At 37.8% G+C, this 22,276-nt stretch overlaps 1 long non-coding RNA gene across 1 annotated transcript in view; it reads left to right on the plus strand.

Annotated features, from left to right (window-relative positions):
• The window catches only part of LOC137631455 (uncharacterized), a 113,952-nt gene extending 94,077 nt beyond the window's left edge, over positions 1-19,875 (plus strand). The window contains exon 3 of the long non-coding RNA XR_011041889.1: positions 19,401-19,875. This is a non-coding gene — a long non-coding RNA (uncharacterized lncRNA). The remainder of the gene's footprint in view (positions 1-19,400) is intronic.
• Positions 19,876-22,276: the final 2,401 nt, after the last annotated feature.

Genomic DNA, 22,276 nt, shown 5'->3' on the forward strand with positions numbered 1-22,276 from the left:
GAAATAAATGAATGAAAGAAGAAATTTGAACTTAGTTGAGACATTTTACAAATTTTCTGAATTAAATTTTAACATAATTATTTACTACACTTGAATATTTTCATTTGCATAACTCAATCGCAATTTCTAAAACTTTATTGGAACAAAGCAATTAATCTGTAGCTTCGGATTGAGATACTAAAAGATATGACTCTTCATAATTTTGTCAGGAAGGAATTACCTTGAAAGGAATGAAAAATGCGAGGATAACCAAAGCGAAAACAAGCAAAAGAGGAAAGGAAAGAGAGCAAGAATGAAAACCGGAAACACTAGATCACCAGGTTTTCGCAAAAGGGACAACTCGTCTCTTTTAAAGGCCTTTGTAGCTCAGTAGTTTTATTGGACAGGATCTGAATAGCCATTTCGTTACCATGGTAACAAGGGGCCTCCATAATGACAGTCACTCTTCCTTCTGTTCTTTTATTATTTACAGCTACGTATGCCGATTGTGAAATAAAAATATATGCATATGCAGGACTTGGGATAATGGCAATATTTGAATGAGCACTAGTTTTTCTGGGGAGTCGTGATGTAAGTTGAGATTTTTATTTATTTATTTATTTATTTATTTAATTTTTTTTTGGTTAAGATTTGTTTGTGTTTTGTTTTTGTTGAACTAGAACACGAAAGGAGTAGCATCTGTTATGTGCCTAAGCCCATATACACTATATATACATACATATATATATATATATATATATATATATATATATATATATATATATTTTTGGGCTCAAGCCATGTCGTCCTGATGGAAGTTCCTATAGGGTAGCTTCCTAGGGTATATTACAACTACGGCGATATTCCCAGAGAATTTACCTTAAGGTACCAGAATTCTAACTCCTGGAGCGAGTATCCCTCATGAAAGGGATATCGCGACATATCAGAGGACGTATTCTAGACACGTCACATGGCAATCTACGACCTGAACAGAGATTCGTCTCGTAGGAGGGAGATTGACGAGATACGAATTCGGGAAAGAAAAAGGGGAGCCGCTCCCAAGGCTTCCCTATCCCCCGATTCGTATGCGTGCCTGGCGCCAATCCTGGCGCCATCTGTATTCCTTTTTGCGTAGCTTAACAACTCGGTGTTTTTTCCTGTTTTTCTCGCAAATCTTGGATTTATTCAGCTTTTCATGGCTTCTTCGTCTTCGTTGACCTCGGATAAGTTGAGTATAGTGTCTGTTATGTATAAATGTAGGCTCTTGGTAAAATTTTGAGTGATTAATAGGATTAATCTTTGATACAAGAGCCGTAGCCTACCAGAGGTGTCCTGGACACTGTCACTCGCTAGGTATAAATTAGTTAGTCAGAGTGACATTCCTGGTTGTTTTGCTTAATAAATTTTAGCTATTTAGCTTTACATAGGATTTCCTTTCGTGCTTAGTATTATTTGGCGAAGTATTCGCCATTCTGGCCTACGCTAGGCCATGTAGCCTAGTCGTTTGGTCCTAGTACTTAATGCATGATTTTGGTTTTTCCGAGTGTAATTAAAATTTTATTGAAGCTTTAGGCTATATTTTATACATTTTAGACTGTGTGGAATATTTCCAAGATTGTATACGTGAGAGTTTCGGTGAATCAGGTAATCGATTCTCTTGGTGCCTAGGCTAATTGCTTATGGAGCCTTAGTATACTTTATTATACATGGAAATTTCTTCTCTTTACAGAAGGACACTCCGAAGTGGGGAAGTGCTTTCTGCAATGTCAGCAGCAAGAACCTCTGCGGACATGAGTTTTGTAGGAGACACGCAGCATACGCTGTCTCCAAGGATGATCTCCGGTATTGGGACCCTCAGGTATGTACTGTGTGCACTAACCTGATTAATGAGACATTTAAATAGCTAGGAAGAAGCTTCGTACCTGGGTAAGGGGCTTCCAAAAGTACACTTCTGGCCCTTATCTTCCAAGTGAGAAGATGAGGGCGTATCTTTTCCCTAAGGCATCAGCTGATGTAGTGATTCCCCAACCTCAAGAGGAGATCCCCTAAGTTCAGATCCAGGTGGATGCTGAAGTCGCGGTCGCGATGCAAGACATCCAGCTAAATGACAGGATATCTGATGTGGACGGGGGTCAGGAGGAAGACCTCCTTGCAGAAGCCCAGGATGAAGTTCAAGTCCCTCTACATCGGCCGGTCTCCCAGTAGAGCTGGGACAGGCCCTCTCTTCTATTGTTGGAATGATCCAACAAATGCAGAAGGAGAATCAGGAGAAGGCGGCTGCAATGGAACTGCGAATGCAGGGCCTTGCAGAATCACATGGGCCCCAGAAAAGCTCAATGTGAAAGACCTTCCTTTGTGCTCGGATGCTAACCCATGGAGGTATGCTGAGCACATGTCGATGACGACTGGAAAGATTGTCATCTCGGATATGCTGGGCTCAGTTCCCCTGGAGGGTGGAATTCTGGCCCAGCAAGGCACCATATCCGGACTGTTATGTCCGGCTGAGGAAGGAACCAGCTTCAAAGGAGGAGGCAGAGCCGAAGGAGGTCATAGTGATGACCATGCTAAGGCTCAAGCTCTACTTTCATCTTCGATGAAAGAGAGGGGCTTCTCTAACTCAAAGGTAGCTGCATTGAATAGGAAGCTCCCTTCCTTTGTGTCCTCGCCTACTAGAGCCTTCCCCCTTTTACAGAAAGGGTTTCTGGCTGTACTAAAAGCAATCGAGGCCGGCAAGTCTTGCCCCTCCCTAGAGGAGTGTAAACCCTTGTCGCTGGCCCTGCCTATGGACCACAAAGATTGGAAGGACGTCCATCTTACGTTCTAAGTGGGAAAGTTGGAGGCTGATATTGCCGGACGTCAGTTCGGCAAGGACCTCCCTAAGCTGTCTGACTTTCTTTTGCGAAGTGAGTTCGATACAAAAGAAAGACTGACTACCTCAATGTCTCTTCAGACTACTCTCGAGACGATGGCAAGTGACCCCAAGGTCCATGAAATGTTCATGGTAGTGGCCAAGCCTCATCTGGCCACAGTGACGAAGGACCTTTATGGCTTCGTCAAGGCAAGGAGAGCTTGTAGGGAGTTCGTGTTTACCTCGGCTACAGTGAGGCACGAGCTAAAGAAACTAATCTCCTCCAACATTTGGGGAAAAGACCTTTTTCCCTACCGACTTGGTCAAAGAAGTTTTTGATAAAGCCACCTTGGAGAATAGAAACCTTCTCCAGAAGTGGGACCTGGCTATCAAAAGAAAGTCTTCCCCGGATGAGGGTCCTCAACCAAAGAGGAAGACTATGAGGACTAGGTTACCGTCTCGGCCAGCCAAGCCTCTTAGACAGCAACAGCAACTGCAATTGCCATTGCCCCCAGTGCCCCAGATCGTGGCACAAACCCCGACCACCTTTCAGTGGGTACCCCAGGCCGTGTCGACACAGTCCACGGCATTCACCCCAGCGTTCGAAGGGCAGTCTACTTCCTTCCGAGCAAAGCCTAGAGGAGCAGCCAGAGGCTCGTCTAGACGCCCCTCAAGGGGAAGGGGATTCAGGGGTGGTCGTGGTCAGGAAGGCAAGACCTCAGGACGGCAGTCCAAGTGAGGTGATACCGGTAGGAGGGAGACTTCTGAAATTTCGGGATCGGTGGACCTTCGATCCCTGGGCCCACAGCCTACTCAAGAATGGATTGGGCGGGAGCTGGTACAGCACTCCACCCCCGTTCCTTCGGTTTTTCCAACACTCCACCCCCGTTATGGAGGAGTACGTTCAAGAACGGTTGGAGAAAAAGGGTGAAGCCCATCAATTTCTAAGGGAGGCTGTTTTGTGTTCCCAAGAAAGACTCGGAAAAGCTCAGAGTCATTCTGGACTTGTCGCCACTTAACAAGTTCATAGTGAATTGCAAATTCAAAATGCTAACACTGCAACACATAAGGACCTTACTGCCCAAGAGGGCATATTCCGTCTCTATAGACTTGTCAGATGCCTACTGGCACATTCCAATTAGCCATCGACTCTCCCCCTACCTAGGGTTCAGGGTACAGCGAAGACTATACGCCTTCGGAGCCATGCCATTCGGGCTAAACATAGCCCCAAGGATTTTTACGAAGCTTGCGAGCGTAGCTCTCAAACAATTTCGCCTAAAGGGAATTCAGGTAGTAGCCTACCTGGACGACTGGTTGGTGTGGGCAGCATCCGAGACAGAATGCTTGCAAGCTTCCAGTCAGTGATCCAGTTCCTAGAGTACCTAGGCTTCAAGATCAACAGAAAAAGTCTCGACTTTCTCCATCTCAAAAGTTCCAGTGGCTAAGATCCACTGGGACCTTTTGTCACACCGTTTCTCCACCCCAGCGAAGAAAAGGAAGGAGATAGCGGGTTCTGTCAAGAGACTTCAAGATTCCGAAAGGATATCAAGACACGAGCAGGAGAGAGTACTGCGCTCTCTCCAGTTTGCTTCGGTGACAGACCCAGTGCTAAGAGCACAGCTAAAGGATGCAATCGGAGTTTGGAGAAGTTATGCATCAAACGCGTGAAGAGATCTGAGAAGACCAGCCGCTTCGGCTAAGTACTCTTCTCAGGCCTTGGTCCCAAGCCAGACATCTAAAGAAGTCAGGTTCTTCTTCAGCCACCTCCCCCGTCGGTGACGATTCACTCAGACGCCTCAAAGGAGGGATGGGGAGGTCACTCTCATCGGAAAAAAGTCCAGGGGACTTGGTCCAGGCTATTCAAGACCTTTCTCATAAAACTTTCTAGAAGCTAGGGCAGTGCTCCTTACCTTAAAGAAAGTCTCCCCGCGTCATTCGTTCCACATAAAGTGGTAATAGACAGCGAGGTAGTTGTAAGATACTTGAATCGACAAGGATCGAGGTCACCACCTCTCAACCAGGTGATGTTGGCCGTCTTCCGATTGGCGGAAAAGAAGAAGTGGTACCTGTCGGCAGTTCACCTTCAAGGAGTCCGCAATGTGACAGCGGACGCTCTATCCAGGTTCACACCGATAGAGTCGGAATGGTCCTTAGACGCAGGATCATTCTCCTTCATTCTGAATCAGTCCCAGAACTGCAGATAGACCTCTTTGCGACGAAAGACAACAAGAAGTTGCCCCTGTACGTGCCCCGTACGAGGACCCCTTAGCGGAAGCAGTGGACGCGATGTCCCTCGACTGGAACAGAGGGTCCAAGATTTATCTGTTCCCTCCTCACAACCTTCTGTTGAGGGTCCTCAACAAACTGAGATCCTTCAAAGGGTAGCGGCAATAGTGGCCCACAAGTGGCCGAACAGCGTGTGGTTCCTCCTGGCATTGGAACTGTAGCTGAAGTTTGTACCACTACCAGATCCAGTTCTGACCCAGCGAGTCCAGAAGTCAACTGTCTGCGCTTCATTACAGAAAACCCGGACCCTGCAGTTCATGATTTTCTCTCCCTAGCGGTGAGAAAGCGTTTCGGGATTTCGAAAGCCAGTATAGACTTCATTGAGGAATATAAATGCAAATCTACTAGAAGGCAATATGAGTCATCTTGGAGAAAATGGGTGGCCTTTTGTCAAGGCGAAGATTCCGCAGGAGATCTTGACAGACTTCTGCTTATCTTTTTTCCCCACCTCCATGGTCAAGGGTTGGCAGCGAACACAATTTCAGCGTGTAAGTCTGCTTTGACAAGACCCATTCTATATGCCTTCCAGGTCGACCTAGGTAACGAGATCTTTAATAAAGTCCCGAAAGCCTGTGCTAGGCTCAGACCTTCAGCACCTCCAAAGCCCATTTCATGGTCTTTAGACAAGTTCTTCATTTCGCTTCTCTGTTGAGCAATGAAGAATGTGCGTTAAGGGATTTGACACAAAAAGTTATTTTCCTAATTTGCACTCGCGTCCGGGGCCAGGGTTAGTGAAATTGTAGCCTCTCGAGAGAGGCAGGTCGTGTTCAGTTCCTGGATGGGGAAGAACTGAACCTGTTTCCGGATCCTACGTTTCTCGCCAAGAATGAGTTACCCACCAACAGGTGGGGTCCCTGGAGAATCTGCCCTCTGAAAGAAGATTCATCTCTATGTCCAGTAGAATGCCTAAAGGTCTATCTTCATAGAACTTCAGACTTCAAGGGTGGTCAACTATTCAGGGGAGAAACATCAGGCTCAAATTTATCTCTGAATCAACTCAGAGCAAAAATCACATATTTTATTCGCAGAGCGGATCCTGACAATACACCCGCAGGTCACGATCCGAGGAAAGTTGCCTCATTCTTAAATTTCTTTAATTGCATGGATTTTGAACATCTCCGTTCATACACTGACTGGAAGTCTTCCAGAGTGTTCTTTCGCCACTATGCGAAGCAAGTAGAGGAACTAAAAGAAATCTGTGGTAGCAGTGGGTCGCGGTGTTAACCCTACTGTTTAACTCTGCGAGGAACAGTGGTCTTAATTGGGACGATTAATTCCAGGGTGAGTGTGTAGTTACATACTGTACTACAAACTAAGTGAGGGCACTGTGTTGCCCATCCAGACTGTTCCATTTCCGAAGGTGAACCTAGCATAAGTGCAGACATGTGTGCCGAGCGTTTCTAACGCTAATGTCATTGATTTGTAATACAGGCTTTTATGACTTTGATACCTCGGTATCTTAAAAGTGGCATCTAATGTTTTTCTTTCAGACAAACAAGCCCTGTTTACTATCATACTTATGCTTAAAGTTTTGGGTTATCCTCTTCTTATATATATATATATATATATATATATAATTGTGGTTAACCTGTCTATTTATTGCCTGTCAATAATCTGGTTCTTGAGAACCTTGCGTCTCCTTCACCTGTGTCAATTTACTGGTATAATTGAGCATTCATTCTATGTACCTTATCTGGGATAATTCTAAAAGAATTGTTCCTTTATGCAAGCTATGTTGCATTGGTTTTCCTCCTATGCGGATATAAAACCTTTGGCCAATACAAGTATTGTGCGGAAAACTGGTCGATATTTCATATTGACGCAGTGGTCCTTTACAAACTATGCTTTACTTAATATAGGGCGAGACCACTATATTAGCTTGCCTGGTATTCGTACATAGATATATGTACTCTTCGAGACTTTTCCAGAGTCTAGTAGGACTCTTCCCTGTAGGGGGCAGGAAGCTCTAACATAGTTTATAGTTAGTTGAAAAGATGTATAACGGTAACATCTTAGGTCTCTAGGTCTAGTCGACCGGGAAAAAATTACCTCCGGGGAGTACGGCACGTTCTGAGAATCCACAGATACAGTAATGCTCTGGTACACTTCCATCAGGACGACATGGCTTGAGCCCAAAAAACGGATTTTGAGCGAAGCGAAAAATCTATTTTTGGGTGAGATAGCCATGTCGTCCTGATGGACCCGCCCTTGCCTTTCTAAGAAAGGGCTGTAGGACCCCTCCCTACATACAGTATCTGTAGCACCTCGTGTACGCTACAAGGAATACAGATGGCGCCAGGATTGGCGCCAGGCACGCATACGAATCGGGGGATAGGGAAGCCTTGGGAGCGGCTCCCCTTTTTCTTTCCCGAATTCGTATCTCGTCAATCTCCCTCCTACGAGACGAATCTCTGTTCAGGTCGTAGATTGCCATGTGACGTGTCTAGAATACGTCCTCTGATATGTCGCGATATCCCTTTCATGAGGGATACTCGCTCCAGGAGTTAGAATTCTGGTACCTTAAGGTAAATTCTCTGGGAATATCGCCGTAGTTGTAATATACCCTAGGAAGCTACCCTATAGGAACTTCCATCAGGACGACATGGCTATCTCACCCAAAAATAGATTTTTCGCTTCGCTCAAAATCCGTTATATATATATATATATATATGTATAGATATAATATATATATACATACATACATATATATACGCACACGATGTAGTACTGAAAATTTCCTGTTATAGAGATGTTATTTTTACAGGGGAGGTAGCACAACTATAGAGAAGATAGGAAAGATTTCTCTCTCTCTCTCTCTCTCTCTCTCTCTCTCTCTCTCTCTCTCTCTCTCTCTCTCCTACACAGTTAGAATTTATTTTAGGAAACGGAGGTTTTCAAATCTTCTATCATATCTATATATATATATATATATATATATATATATATATATATATATATATATATATATATATGTATATATATACATACACACACACGTATATATATACATATATATACATACACACATATGTATATAGATATAAAGACACGGAAAAGACAATAAACAAGATATTTTTTCGGCTTCTACTTCTGATGCCTGACGGATGATCTTACTATAATTAGTATGGACCGGCAGAGATCTCTTGCCTTAGTTATATAGCCACTGCGCATCACAAAAAACTGGCTATCCTTTGATGTATCTAGCCGATGAATCCTCTATGGATTTGGTCAGTTACGAGGCCTTTGCGTCAATAGGCGTAGGAAGAGATGATGATGATGATGATGATGATGATATATATATATATATATATATATGTGTGTGTGTATTTTATATACATATATACAGTATATGTATGTATGTATGTATGTATGTATGTATAAAAATGCATGTATATATGATATATACACTATATGTATATAAATATATGTATGGGTGTTTATGTATGTATATATGTATTTATGTATGCATGTGTATGTATGTATGTATGTATGTGTATGTATGTTTGTATATATATATATATATATATATATATATATATATATATATTTATATATGTATATATGTGTGTGTTTATGTATGTATATATGTATGTATGCATGTATGTATGTATGTATGTATGTGTTGTTAGTAGGTTAATGAACAATGTATTTTTCTTGCTCGTGATGTAATGAGTGAAAAAGGTTAAAATTAAATAGCGCGATGAATAAACACCTTTCCATCGCATATGCAACGAAACAAATTGGTGTATTATAATTGTAACAATTTCCAGTGGAAAAAATATTGAAGATATTTGTTTCGTGATTAATTACACTAATTCCAGAGCTCTTATGAGTTTAGAATTTAATTAATATCCACTTTTTTTGGTCGCTCTAATTTTTGGTTTTAGTAGAGTTGCTTTACAGTTTGCACATACGTTTTTTTATATATTTAATATGAAAGTATATCTGAATTGTTGGAATGTTATGCATACACAGACGCATATATATATATATATATATATATATATATATATATATATATACTCTCTCTCTCTCTCTCTCTCTCTCTCTCTCTCTCTCTCTCTCTCTCTCTCTCTCTCTCTCTCTCCTTGCTTTGTTTCTTTGAAATTTATTCAGATTTTCAATGTCATAAATACATGCATATATACATATGATATATATATATATATATATATATATATATATATATATATATATATATAAATATATTACATGTATATGTGTTTGTATTTATGACATTGAAAATCTGAATAAATTTCAAAGAAACAAAGCAAGGAGAGAGAGCCTTACCTTACCTTATTGCCTTATTTTTTGTTTGGGTTCCCCCAGGTCCCTCAGTGTGAGGCACCTCGTATATCCACCAGAGAGTTGCTAATACATCTTCCGGTGTATTTTGCATCTTCCAGTCTTGGATGGTCTGGGATGCATCTTAGGTATTTATCGAGCTGATTTTTAAACGCATCTACGCTCACTCCTGATATGTTTCTTAGATGAGCTGGCAGCACATTAAATAGTCGCTGCATTATCGATGCTGGTGCGTAGTGGATTAATGTCCTGTGCGCCTTTCTCAGTTTACCTGGAATGCTTTTTGGCACTATTAATCTACCTCGGCTTGCTCTTTCTGATACTTTAAGCTCCATGATGTTTTCAGCAATTCCTTCTATTTGCTTCCATGCTTGTATTATCATGTAGCGTTCTCTTCTCCTTTCTAGACTGTATAGTTTTAAAAATTGCAGTCTTTCCCAGTAATCAAGGTCCTTAACTTCTTCTATTCTAGCAGTATAGGACCTTTGTACACTCTCTATTTGCGCAATATCCTTTTGGTAGTGTGGGTACCATATCACATTGCAGTACTCGAGTGTACTACGCACATAAGTTTTGTAAAGCATAATCATGTGTTCAGCTTTTCTTGTTTTAAATTGTCTGAATAACATTCCCATTTTTGCTTTACATTTAGCCAACAGTGTTGCTATTTGGTCGTTGCATATATTCCTATTTAAAATTACACCAAGGTCTTTAATTGCTTCCTTGTTTGTGATTGTCTCATTATTAGGTCCCTTGTATGCATACACCATTCCTTCTCTGTTTCCATAATTTATTGATTCGAATTTATCGGAGTTAAATACCATCCTATTTATCTCCGCCCATTCATATATTTTGTTTAGATCTCTTTGTAGTGAGTTCCTATCTTCATCACAAGTAATTTCTCTACTTATTCTTGTGTCATCGGCGAAACTTCTCACTACGGAGTTTTCAACATCACAGTCTATGTCTGAGATCATAATAACAAATAGCAGTGCAGCTAATACCGTACCTTGGGGCACACCAGATATTACCTGGGCTTCATCTGATTTCTCGTCATTTGCAACCACTATCTGTTTTCTGTTTTGCAGGAATTCTTTTACCCATTTTCCTATCTTTCCCACAATATTATGCTTTCTCATTTTTTTCTCCAATATGTTATGGTCTACCTTGTCAAAGGCTTTTGCAAAATCTAGATAGATCACATCTGTGTCTTTTTCATTTATCATATTATTGTATATGTTTTCATAGTGAGCTATCAGTTGGGTCTGTGTACTTTTTCCAGGTACGAAACCGTGTTGACCCATATTAAACAAATTATTTTTTATTACCCTCTCATACACTTTCATAATATGTGATGTTAGACTAACAGGTCTATAATTGCTTGCCTCTAGTCTTGATCCACTTTTGAAGATAGGGGTTATATAAGCTAATTTATGTTTAACATATATCTCGCTCATATCTATACTCTGTCTTAGCAGTATTGCAAGTGGCTTCGCGATAGTGTTTGCAGTTTTTTTTAACAAAATCGCTGGAACTCCATCTGGTCCGGCTGCCGATCCATTTTTAATTTCGTTTATAGCCGTGACAATATCTGCTTCATTAATATCTATATCCGTTAGATATTCAACATTTTCTTCTCTCATTTCTGTTTCATTATTCTCATTCGCAATTCTTGGCGTGAACTCACTCTTATATTTTTCTGCTAATATGTTGCATATTTCCTTTTTTTCATTCGTTAGCCGTCCTTCAATTCTTAGAGGGCCTATTTCTATTCTCTTTTTATTCATCTTTTTTGCATAGGAGTAAAGTACTTTGGGGTTTCTTTTTATATTTTGAAGTGTCCTTTCTTCTAAGTCCCTTTTTTCATTTTCTTTCGACTGTATAATCTTTTGTTCTGCATTTTCTATCATACATTTTATTTCCCTCATTTTCCACACATTTTTTTCTTTTGCAAGATTTTTCTTCCACTTTTTAATTTTCTGAAATAAGATCCTTCTGTCTCTTGGTATGTACGTCTTTTGTTTATTGTTTTTTTTCGGTACATATTTTTCAACAATTTTCTCCAGTATTTTGTACAGTATATCCGTATTTACCTGTATATTATCACTTATAAATACATTTTTCCATTCTTTATTCAGTTCTTCATTTATTTCTGACCATTTTATATTCTTACTGTAAAAGTTATATTTTCCATATCCTTCCCAAAGTTTTGTGCTTTTATTAATTCTGTGATCACTTGCTTTGGAATGAACTATCAATTCTATGACATTGTGGTCTGAAATTCCCGTGTTATACACTATTATTTCTTTAACATAATTCACCTCATTCACAAATAATAGATCTAGGACATTTTCCTTTCTTGTTGGAATGTGGTTTATTTGTTGCATATTATGTTCTAATAGCATATCTTGAAGCTTTTCAAATTGCCTCTTATCTTCTGCGCTACTATTACTAACTTTTTTATATGTATACATACAACCACTTTCTTCTATCCGTTCTTTCCAATCCACGAAAGGAAAGTTAAAATCTCCGGATAGGAGTATATTCCAGTCTTTATGGTTTCTACATATATCATCAATTTTTTTCTATTATTATGTCAAACTCCTTAGTGTTTGGGGGTCTGTAAACTACAATATTCATTAGTTTTTCAAATTCAAATTCTACCGCAATCAATTCACATTCTGTGTTGCTGTATTTTTCACATACTTTTCCTTGATTTATGTCTCTTCCATATATTGCGGTTCCCCCTTGATTCCTATTTTTTCTGTCTGATCTATAAGTTTGGAAACCCTTTATCTGGTCATCACTGCCAGTCTCTTGGGAATACCATGTTTCACTTATATTTAATATATCTATTTTTTCAATTTGGGTTATTTCTTCTAAGAACTCTATTTTCCTTTTAGAGTTACTCGTGACTAAACCCTGTGCATTCATTACTATTATGGTTTGTGTTTCATCCCCATTATTTAATATTGGTAATAATATGGATTCTCCCATGCTTCCTTCCTGTTCTGATATGATGTTCTTTTCTTCATTTCCCGGAATTCTGCCATTAAAAAATCCAACTTTTCTATTATATTTGCTCTTTCGCCTTCATATTTATTTGTGTGTATACCTGCAACTGTCCCCATATCTGCACCAACCCCTGGCATTATAGATGCATTCTTTGTAGTTGGGCTCTAAATGTGCAGGTTTGGGTTGAAAGGCCTCATATCTTGGGGCTCTTGGTTCAAAGCGCGGTATATACACGGCCTGCTTTTTTGTTTCTTTTTTTGTTTCTTTTTTGCTTTCATTTTTCTTTTCAGTTTGCTGAGTTTTCTTACTTTCATTCATGGTTGCAGGATGCATATATCGACATTTTTTGTTGTAAATGCATCCTTTTCCTTCTTTTAGGTTTTTGCATATTTTTGGATGGAGATCTCTGCATTCGTCTCCATATCCGTCTAAATACGCACATTTACCATATATTTCATAATAATGGCATATCTTTGGATGCTTGTAGTAGCATCTTTCGCCAAATCTGCAATTCCCTCTTTTCAGCATATTGCAGACTATATCCTTTTCTATTTTTTCTTGTTCTTGCTCTTCCCTAAAATTATGTAGGTCCGGGTAGAGTCTCTTACACTTGGATTTTCTTTGGAATTTCTTCTATTATTTTGCTGATGTTTTCCGCAGATTTGCTCCAGTTTATTGGATCATATTGTTTCAATATGTCTGCGAATATTTTTCCGTCACATTGGTTGACGTTACTAGTGACCTCTGTTATCAGACGGTCGAGCTCCTGTTTCGCCAACTCATGGAATTTATTTTTGCTGAGTCCAGCGATGTCTCTCCAAGCCTTGCCCGTGTTGTACATAGCCATCTTGATTAGATTTTTAGTAATTCACAAGATAACTATTCTATGCCGACGTTTTATCCCACTTCTCCGACCTCAAACTAATCACTGACTATTCACGAAAACTTGTAGCTATATTGCACTCGATAGCCTTTTGTTATCCGCGTTAAATCATGATATTTATAGTGTCGCAAAAGTGTAATCACTCACCGGCACACAGATACAAAACTGAGAGAGAGAGAGAGAGAGAGAGAGAGAGAGAGAGAGAGAGAGAGAGAGAGAGAGAGAGAGAGAGAAAAAAAAAGAAACCAATAGTATGACAAAATACCCAAAATTTAAAGTTGAATTTTGATAAACAGACAAAATAAGCTATCGAAGTAGGATAGTACTGATAACTGCAGAGAGAGAGAGAGAGAGAGAGAGAGAGAGAGAGAGAGAGAGAGAGAGAGAGAGAGAGAGAGAGAGAGAGGACACTCGCATATACACATACACATAGCTCCCCTAGCTCTGTTTCTTTGAAATTTATTCAGATTTTCAATGTCGTAAATACACACACACACACACACACACACAAACACACACACACACATATATATATATATATATATATATATATATATATATATATATATATATATATATATATATAGCATATTATAATTTCGATTCACGAGGAGAATCCATACATAGGCCACAATGACGCATCATACCAGTTCAAACAAATACACTAGTACACATTCAATCACCGTCGTAGACGCAAGTGAATATACATATAATACACACAGAGAAACACACTCTTCCACACACAAACACATTCCCACCTACACATCCAAACAAATGAATGAACCAACATTCAATTACTAACTGAGACACCAGGGAATTTATTAATCCTCCGGGTGGGAGATTCCTCGCTCCGCCGTGTACGAGAACTACAATGAATTTCAATCTATGCCACCGTAGATTCCCGCTGCATTAATCAGCATTCTGTCCCTTCCTGGAATATTCCAGGATTAGTTAAGAAATAGCGTGGTTGCCATAGATCTTTTTAAAGGTTTTAAATTCCGCTCATGAATGGCAGAGGTAAGAGGCTGTGAAAATGACCTATCTAGCTTGAAATTTAATGTTTTTAGTGTTCTTCAAATATTTTCATTTTGATTGTATTACTTCTATATTAATATTCTGGATACATAGGGTATGATTTTGAATGATTTTAATTGATTTTGTAACAAACGTTGCAACTAACGTCAATGGATAGTGTTATTATCTAGACCTAGGAGTTACTGTTATTATATACACACACAAACACACGTGCACACACACACACACACACACATATATATATATATATATATATATATATATATATATATATATATGTGTGTGTGTGTGTGTGTGTGTGTGTGTGAGTGTATACGAGTGTTTATGTGTGTGTGTGTACTGTATTCTATTTCCTTTTCTCACCGGGGTTTTTTCCTTGTTGGAGCCCTTGGGTATAGAGCATCCTGCTCTTCCAGCTAAGGTTGTAGCTTCACTGGTAATTTACAAACATATATATATATATATACATATATATATATATGATGTATATTTATTATGTTTACCTTATAAAGAAAAGATTTATTCAAAATTGCTCAAGCTTTTCAGGGACTGTTCAATGATTGTGTCTCAATAATAATATCAATAATAATAATTCGAAAATCTATATATCGCATCCCATCTGTTGCCAATAACCTTTCTTTTTCCCTTTTTGCATCTCTTTGTATTTCCTAAAACTCATCTTTGACGATCCCCTCACTATTACCATGATATCTACACGAGGAAGATGGGCTTATTCCCACGGGACATAATCTTCACGGGCCAGGGGCTTAGAGCGCTCCCTCAAAGAGAGCAAATGTCACCCTTGGCCAAGATAGAGAGTAACTAATAGCTCCTTTATGGATGCCTTTTTGGGGAGCGAATTTTATTCTTCTCATGTTGGGATTTTGTGTTTCATTTTTATGGAGTTTTGTTGCTGGTTCTCTTCTTGCTGGTGATGATCTTTTTGTGTAGTATTGCTGGTGATTGTTCTCTCGTCTAGTATTGCTGGTATTTTTCTTTTTGACACATAATTTTAGCTATTCTCTATTTGTTTAGTATTGCAGGTGATTCACTTTTTGTGGTTGGCTTTAAATCTTTTTGCCGAATATTATAGGTGATTCACTTTTTGTGAGTTGCTAGTGACTCTTATTGACGAATATTGCTGGTGATTCAATTTTTGTACGTTGCTAGTGACTCTTTTTGAAGAATATTGCTGGTGATTCAATTTTTGTGCGTTGCTAGTGACTTTTTGACGAATATTGCTGGTGATTCACTTTTTGTGAGTTGCTAGTGACTCCTTTTGACAAATATTGCTGGTAATTCTCTTTTTCTTAAACACCGCTTGTGGTTCTCTTTTTATAGACTTTGCTGGGGATTATCCGTTCACGAATATTACGGGTGATTCTCTTTATTCACGAAAATGTATATACTAATATTTAGTTCTTCAAACTCGCAGCAAATGTTTTTTATGTTGAACAGGCTGACATAAGTGTTTTTTATAGTATATATAGGAAATATCTAATTTGATGTTACTATTTTGAAAATATTTTATTTTAGTTGTGCATTATTTCTCATATCGTTTGTTTATTTCCTTATTTCCTTTCCTCGCTGGGCTATTTTTCCGTACTGTAGCCCTTGGGCTTATAGCATCTAGCTTAGCTATTAATAATAACAATAATAATAGTAATAATAATAATAATAATAATAATAATTTTCTTTGCTTGAGAGCTGCTGCTGACTTTCCTTCATTTTTGTGCAGTACTATTAATGATCGAAATATTTGTCAATTGGTGCTGTGGAGAAGTCTAAGAGATTTTTTTATTTGTCACAAAGATTTTTTTTTTATTGAAAACAATATTTTTCTTATCCTACATATCTTTTCACATCCTCGTTTTCAAATTGGAATATTTTTTCTTTATATTCCGGTGATGTATGGACCTCATCTCAAGTAAGGAAAAGGAGATTTTGAAAGCGGTATTGATGGAATTGACGAAGAAAGAAGAGGAAGAAAAACCATAATACTAACCTTATTGGGTTACCTATTCTCTTTGGATAATCTCTGGTAATCTTTACAGACGTGAATATAATGTATGTGTGTATTACTTATGTTACTCAACATTATTTTTCCTATGGAACTTTTGTTCAGGTCAGTATTAGAATCAGTAACGCAAAACTAAGAGTAATATTAATGATACTGTGAAACGATTCACAATCAACAAGTTGAAACGTTTTCCTTAATTAGGATTGAATTTCTGAATACCTAAATCAGTAGACAACAAAAATATACAGCTTCTTCTTCTTTCGACCTTATTAGGCCCACAGTATAGCAGGGTCGGCCGCGGGTTGGCCGCTCGTGCCAGCTTTCTTCACCTATTTCTACTGTATTACTTGCATCTTCTTCCCCTGCCTCATCTCTCGTATATCTCTCCTCACAACATCCATCCATCTGATCTGCTGACGCCCCACACTCCTCCTCCCCATCACTGGCATGTTCATAGCGCTCTTGATTGGATCCGCCTCATCCCTTATTACATGGCCATAGTATATCAATCAAGCTTCCCCAGCCGTCTCATTTACAGTACATATTATTCCATAGACTATTCTTACCCTTAGTCACCGGCAGTCCATCTCACCATCCTCATCTCGGTGTTTTTTTTTTCCGACATTTACTTTTTCCCCTTTAGTGGCCAAGTTTCTGCCCCATTTAATCTTATGAATTTTCATTTTGAGCCTTAATGGCAGTTTCTTATCCAAAACAACTCCAGTTATATACTTCTCTGTTTTTTTTTTTTTTTTTTTTTTTTTTTTTTTTTTTTTTTTGCGCCATGCTTCTTTCAATTCCTCCTCTGACATTATTGATCCAAAGGAGTTAAACTCATAGTTCCATTTTAGCACTGCATCATACTTTACTTGAATTTTTACTTTTTCGTGTCTCTTAGTCGGTCTTTCCGATTCACCTTAAATCCTTTCTTTTCTAGGTCTCCTTTCCATGCTAAAAAATCGTTCTTGCAATTCTTCTGTGTCTGTTATAATGACTAATCCATCAGCATACATCATTTCCAACCATTCTTCGTTGTTCCTTAATTCTGATGACAGTGTTTATAACGAGGTACAGGATTGGACTCAAAGCAGATCCCTGATGGAGGCCAACCTCCATAGGGAATAGCTCAGTTTCCCCACATTTTGTCACCACTGTGGTTCTTGTCCCTTCATACATCATCCTCAATTACCAATTACCAATGAACTAACCTTCAAGATCCACAAAAACACCTGTAAAATGTCCTTTTTCCATTTAGATACTTCACTTCGATTTGTCTTACTATAAAGATAGCATGCACAGACTCTTTCCTTTCATAAACCTCAGCTGATATCATGTATATCTATCAACTCATCCTTCCTTCTACTATTCTTTGTAGTGTCTTGAATACTAAGTCCTATGTGGTTCCCATAGTTTATCACATTTCCTTTTAGTTTGTACAATTGGATAATCAACTATCTTCCCAGTCCCTTGGGATTTCCTCTGTATCTTAGATCTTTTCCAATAGTGTATGCACTCACTCTTTGCCTCGATTTACCAATGCCTTAACTATTTCTATTGTTACTTCTGACTTTCCTGCAGCATTATTTCATATAGCATTCTCACCGTCACTCTCTCTGATGTTTGCTATTGGTTCTTATGCTAGAGGATCATTTTCTTATTCGTCACACTCATTTTCATTGTTTGCGAAAACTACCCTTTCTCTTTTCCTCAATACACACACAGATGAAAATAATATTGTGATCGACTTAATGTTCGAATACTGAAAGTTAGTAAAGCCTTAATACCAGATTTTTCCTTTTATTCTTACCACTCTCACACAATATATATATATATATATATATATATATATATATATATATATATATATATATTATACACACACATATATGTGTATATATATATATACACACATACACACACGCATATATATATATATATATATATATATATATATATATATATATATATATATATATTTATTTATTTATATACACACGCATATATATATATATATATATATATATATATATATATATATATATATATATATACACTGTATATAGGTGTGTGGGCGTATCTTCACTGTATATAGCAACTCGATATGTGCATTTGTTTGTTTGTGCGTTTCCAGTTTATATACATGGGTGTAAGCAGATATCTCTGCATGTATCAATGCTTAGAAAGAGAGCGGGTGTAGTTTAGCTGCATCTCGAGTCAACCTGGATGCAATTGGTGATAGCGTGGTGTGGTTCCTCTTTAGTAAGAGAGAGAGAGAGAGAGAGAGAGAGAGAGAGAGAGAGAGAGAGAGAGAGAGAGAGAGAGATGCAAGCATTTTCCTGCACATACCATTAGGTGGCTCACGTTGAAGAAACTAAGCTTTGGGAGACTTGCGTTCAAGGAACTGCTGCAAAGTATTTTGTGGTCCAACTTATAAGACCAAGTTTCCAGGGAGAACGAGTGAACATTAGAAACATCTTTTTGGATATTCATGAAAAAACTCATAAATATTCTAAGGCTATACACAGTTGATTTGTTGATGAGTGAAAATGTATTTAGTAAAAACCCGGTGAAATTATTGTAACATTGTTACAAACGAATGATTATTAAATTAAATGACCAGATGCTGATTGTTCTGTTTCCAATTTGTCCATAGAGGGGATTGTTGGGCAGTCTCTCTCTCTCTCTCTCTCTCTCTCTCTCTCTCTCTCTCTCTCTCTCTCTCTCTCTCTCTAGGGCTGATGGCATTGAGGCCTAGGAAGAATAAAGGCTTCTTATTCAATATCGTCGTAGAAGTATTGATAAGAAATATATTCAGTACTTTGTAAATACTTTCTATTTAAGGAAAACATTAGCCGTCCTCTATGGTGTGATAGCGTTTTAATATAATGTTTAATAGAAAAAATAGTATACATCAAGAATGTATGATAATATCATGAGGCCATGTATATGGCCGATACTAACCATTTCAGATTTATTTAAAGTTTATTTGATGCCACAAAACACTAACGTCTTTATCTTCTGTCTTTCAGGTATGAGGATGGAGCCATAACAAGTGAGGGAAAAAAAGAAATTTCTTCGAGAATGAAGCTGTCAGGTCAATAAGTGACTCACCAGCGAGTGTTTCTATTTCTGACTCATTATGTAACCTCTGACCTAGGCACCTCATTAGTGTGAATAGTTCGTGGTTTTAGATAGACTTCTGTATACCTTTTCAAAAGTGTCATTGTTAACATCCCTGTAAGATTCTCATCTCAAACCGAGAATTAAAAAAAACGTATCAAAATAGGAATGAGATAGATCAAAAGCAAGAAGATCTCCCTTATCCCCTTAAAAGGTTTCTCAGATCAACTGCACAATCCTTCAATCAAAAATCGAATCAAAATCGGGACTAAGGCGGCTGGAATAACTTTGAATATCGAAATCTACAAAGAAACAGACCCGAGATGAACAGTGTTCAGAGCGGAGGCGAAAGCGGAGGAGGAGGAGGCGGAAGCAAGAAGAATGAAGAGGTGAGTACCTGCTTTTTTTCTGTCTATTTTTGTATCTATTTGTGTCTATTTATAAATCTCTTATTGATCTTGACACTGGCTCTTTCCACGTGCCACCATTTTACCACAGGGAGATTATAATTATCAGTAATCAGGGTAAAATCATCTATTTTCTTTTGAAGTCACTTTTTTTTTTTTTTTTTTTTTTTCAAAACGTCATATGTGGTTCCCGGAGATGTCTTTTTTGTACGGGTGTTCTACTGCTTTCCAGTGGTGGTTGTGTGTGTGGTTTTTTGGAAGGCGACTCCTCCTCCTTTTATTTCCAGCGAGATGAGTTGTGAATAATGGTAGTTTCGGGTGAGTACCTGGTTCCAATTACTTGTACCTGGTCTCCCTGAACGTTGCTACCTGTGTCCTTTTAGTTTTGTTCCATGTTATTGTTTACATTGTTGTTTTTATAATTTTTTTTTGGTGTAGGTGTTATTGCTGCCTATTTGTTGTTGTCACAATCTTGTTGGCCTTCAATAACCTCCAGTAGTAGTTGTGATTGTTGGCGATCTGGCTGACTGACTGACTGATTGACAGGTGGCTTTTTAGTTGGTCCTGTTCCTGTTAGAGGCTGCGTAGAAAATGAAAACTCACTCAGTGTCTTCGCTCTTTGGTGTTAAATGATGGCTGTTAGATTAAATTAAAAGACTCCCCTCACTAATTTAACCCAAATCCCCTTCACTCCCCTCACCCCCATTAACAACCCCATTAGCTCGCAGTTGATGGCTCAGATGCTGTCGTTACATCTGCGTAAGATTGGCTCCAGTACAGTGGTGTCACACGACTACGCCTTACGGCATCCGGTGGCTTCTTGGCGCCAGACGTTGTACTCAGTAGTCAATAAAGGTAGTCTTGCCAATGGCTTCCTATCTGACACCAATTGAAAATAATTAAATCTGGCTATATTGTACAAAGTGTGGCGACAATATGCTTGAATAGGTGCCTGGAAAAATGATTGTGTGACTGCCATTAGTCTTGGCTGTTCTGGATGTTGTTGATATTGCTATTGACATTGATGTTGATGTTGTGTTCATGGTGCACCCGAAAGCTTTCAGTGTTTTGTGCAAAAAAAAAAAAATTAATGTATGTTCGAAGATGACATAAAATCAGATGTAATAAAAAGCCCTTAAATTATATTAGAAAACGGGATAAATGTTGCTTTTGGTGTTGTGTGTGCGTGGTGTACGTTTTGTCTCCTTGGCGATTTCCATAGATGAAAACCAAGATCTTGTTAGAAAATGGACTTAGTTGCTTCTTAGGTTTTAGTGTGGATTTTGTGTGCCTTGACGTTAATTATATAACTTATATCAAGGAAAAGTGTCGACTTGTTCTAACAAATTATTTGTTTATTGCTCATTTAAAAGATGGACAAAGGTACGTAAACAAGTAAGCGTAGTTGTTTACCAAATTAGCAAAAGTAGAGTTATATCTTAAAGGAGAGTCTGTTTTATTACTTGCTGATATCTCATAGTATGTATATATATATATATATATATATATATGTATATATATATATATATATGTATATATGTATGTATATGTAATATATATATATATAATATATATATATATAATATATACATATATATAGATATATATATATATATATATATATATATATATATATATATGATATTTATTTATATATAAACTATATATTGTATATGTATGTGTGTATTTCTGCATTATGTATATATATGTATATATATATATATATATATATATAATGTATATATATATATATAGTATGTATTTATATATGATTATGTGTATGCGGTCTTTCGTTATCTTTTTATGTGAACGAAATATTTTTTGAAGTAGTTTCAAAGCTTGTATTTTCGCTCCAACAATTACACATAGTGTTGAGAAGAAAATTTCCCACGCCCTTATACTTTACTCTTGTACTTTACCTCCGCTGGAAAATCAATAGTTGCTGGCAGTTAACATTATAGCATTTTGAAGAACTCATTTTCTAAAGAATAGATTAAGTTCCAGTATTCATGGCAAGTAACCCTGCTTTACAATTTACAATTTATTTACTTATTTATTTTGTAGTCTGAGACAATTTTCATAGATAGCTTCTAGATCCAGTGTATGAATTTTATGGACAATTTTCATTGATTACTTCTAGATCCAATAGATGAATTTTATAGATTATTATCATGGATTACTTCTAGTTCCAATAGATGAATTTTACAGACAATTTCCATTGATTACTTCTAGATCCAATGGGTGAATTTTATAGACAGTTTCCATATATTACTTCTAGATCCAGTGGATGAATTTTAATGAAAAAGGCACCCCCGATCATAATAAAATATTACGGAAGGGAAATTGGTCTCCTATTAACTTAAAACCCACCATGTAAA

Source organism: Palaemon carinicauda, chromosome 39, assembly GCF_036898095.1.
Source record: "Palaemon carinicauda isolate YSFRI2023 chromosome 39, ASM3689809v2, whole genome shotgun sequence".
In the NCBI taxonomy this organism is placed as follows: domain Eukaryota; kingdom Metazoa; phylum Arthropoda; class Malacostraca; order Decapoda; family Palaemonidae; genus Palaemon; species Palaemon carinicauda.